The sequence below is a fragment of the Procambarus clarkii genome, chromosome 47 (assembly GCF_040958095.1).
Source record: "Procambarus clarkii isolate CNS0578487 chromosome 47, FALCON_Pclarkii_2.0, whole genome shotgun sequence".
Taxonomy (NCBI): Eukaryota; Metazoa; Arthropoda; class Malacostraca; order Decapoda; family Cambaridae; genus Procambarus; species Procambarus clarkii.
In genome coordinates, this window is record NC_091196.1 from 33395787 (window position 1) to 33398574 (window position 2788).

The following is a 2788-nucleotide window of genomic DNA, read 5'->3' on the forward strand; positions in this document are numbered from 1 at the left end:
GGGCCACTTAGGCTAAGGGCCACTCAGGCAATGGGCCACTAAGGCTATGGGCCACTCAGGATATGGGCCACTTAGGCTAAGGGTCACTCAGGCTAAGGGCCACTCAGGCTATGGGCCACTTAGGATATGGGTCACTCAGGCTATGGTTCACTCAGGCTATGGGCTACTCAGGCTAAGGGCCACTCAGGCTATGGGCCACTCAGGCTAAGGGCCACTTAGGCTAAGGGCCACTCAGGCTATGGGCCACTCAGGCTATGGGCCACTCAGGCTATGGGCCACTCAGGCTATGGGCCACTAAGGCTATGGGCCACTCAGGCTAAGGGCCACTCAGGCTATGGGCCACTCAGGCTATGGGCCACTTAGGATATGGGCCACTCAGGCTAAGGGTCACTCAGGCTAAGGGTCACTCAGGCTATGGGCCTCTCAGGCTGAGGGCCACTCAGAGACGTGCATGTCACAGCAGGTCAGCCACACTAGGGCTGACCTGACCTGACCTGCATTATTCACTCAACTCCTCTCACTAGCCACCACACACACATTACTCACACAGTTCCACTCACTGGCCACCACACACACACATTTCACACTCAAATCCTCTCACTGGCCACCACACACACATTACTCACACAGTTCCACTCACTGGCCACCACACACATACACACTACACACCCAGCTCCTCTTTCTGGCCACCACACACACCTTACACACTCATATCATCGCACTGGAATTACTTACCATAAGTGAAAGAATTTTGTCTATTAGCACAGTTTTCGGCGTGAAGGCATTGAGTAGATCTAGACAACACATGAAGTTTCAAGCTAAACTTTCTAATACGCTGCACTCACCTGAGGTCTATAGAAGAAGAACGAAATCTGATTATTCATTCTGGTTCTACAAGGTAGCCACCTCCATCAAAATATTAAATATGTATCCAACTCAATTAATGATTAATCAACCAATTGCTCCATGGGATAACTGGGATCCATCAGTTGATTTTGTAAAGCGCCCAAGAAAGATAGTGTGCACTCTACATTATTAAAACAGTTAACACTGAAAAGCATCACTGAAAGTACTCAGAGTATGGGTAGCGATGTGTATCAGTGCTATACCGACGGCTCTGTAGAAGAAAGTGGACGATGTACCGGATGTGCATGTAACATATTTGAACAATCTTCTCTCGTACATACAGCAATGAAGCGCGTCAATGACTGGGCAAGTACAACTCAAACCGAACTTGCAGGCATATACCTTGCCACTGAATTTTTAAAAGACAAAGGCAGTGGACTTATATACTGTGACTCGCAGAGTGCACTCCTGGCATTGAACGCACATAGTAGTGACACCCAGAAAATAGTCAGTGATATTCGAATGAATGATTTAGCTGCTAAAGAAAACAAATTTGAAATTAAATTCCTACGGATACCATCACATGTTGGCATCTCAAGGCATGACACTGTTGATATGCTTGCTAAGACAGCCTGCAGAAAACCAGTGGTAGAATTTGGTATGGGTGTTTCATTAGCAGTGACAAAGAGAATACTTAAACAAATATCTAATGAAGATCTCACAGACCTAACAAATTCACAAAGACCTGAAAGTTGTAGCATTCAATATTATGATAGATATCGTGAGGAGACATTCACATATGGGACTAATAGAAAAGAACCCGGCAATGTGATGTTATAGTGGCCAGAATACGTCTGGGATATAGACGTATCTGGCAACTTTCTCAAAACCCAAATGTCGAGTACACAATGTGTCAACTTTGTGAAAGAGAAAACATGCACTCTCTTGAACATTATATTGTAGAATGTCCCATATTGTCTGACTTTCGCCCTCCTGGGCTAAGGTATGCTGAACTGTGTAATTACTATATGAGAACTGGAACACTTGATGATATATTGGACTTGTATCCAAGATTGACCATGTAATGTATCAATCATACAATGTATATATATATGATGTAACTATATAACCTGAGCTTGTAAAAGCACCTTAATCACCTTCAGTGACTAAGTGCTTAATTGCACACTAGTTTCTCTGTCAGCTATCTCACCCTGTCAGAGTAAAAGAGACAAATGTATGTGAATGCATGTGTGTGTGTGTATATATGTATATGTACGTATATGTGTGTGTGTGTGTGTGTGTGTGTGTGTGTATGTATATGTATGTGTATAAAGTATATATGGAAGCTGATTAGAATTACATTTCACCTTTGTAAATGCACATTAATGACACTATGTAAAAGACACATCGAACACCTTATGTAGGGCAGACGTAAATCTGTGTATCTATGTATTTACGTATGTAGGTTAGCTTAGCATTTTAAAACACCGTGGTGTTTTTAAAAGCAACCTTCTGTGGTTGATTGTTCAATAAACCCTTGAACTATATGTTTAACACATCTCTCATCCTGTCCATGGAGGACAGAAGAAAATGTATATATGCTGGTTAGCATTGTAAATGTGTGGCCACGTCTGTGGTAGAAAATAATAATAATTATAAAAAAAACTGGCCACCACACACACATTACACACTCAGCTCCTCTCACTGGCCACCACACACACATTACACACTCAGCTCCTCTCACTGGCCACCACACACACATTACACACTCAGCTCCTCTCACTGGCCACCACACACACATTACACACTCAGCTCCTCTCACTGGCCACCACACACACATTACACACTCAGCTCCTCTCACTGGCCACCACACACACATTACACACTCAGCTCCTCTCACTGGCCACCACACACACATTACACACTCAGCTCCTCTCACTGG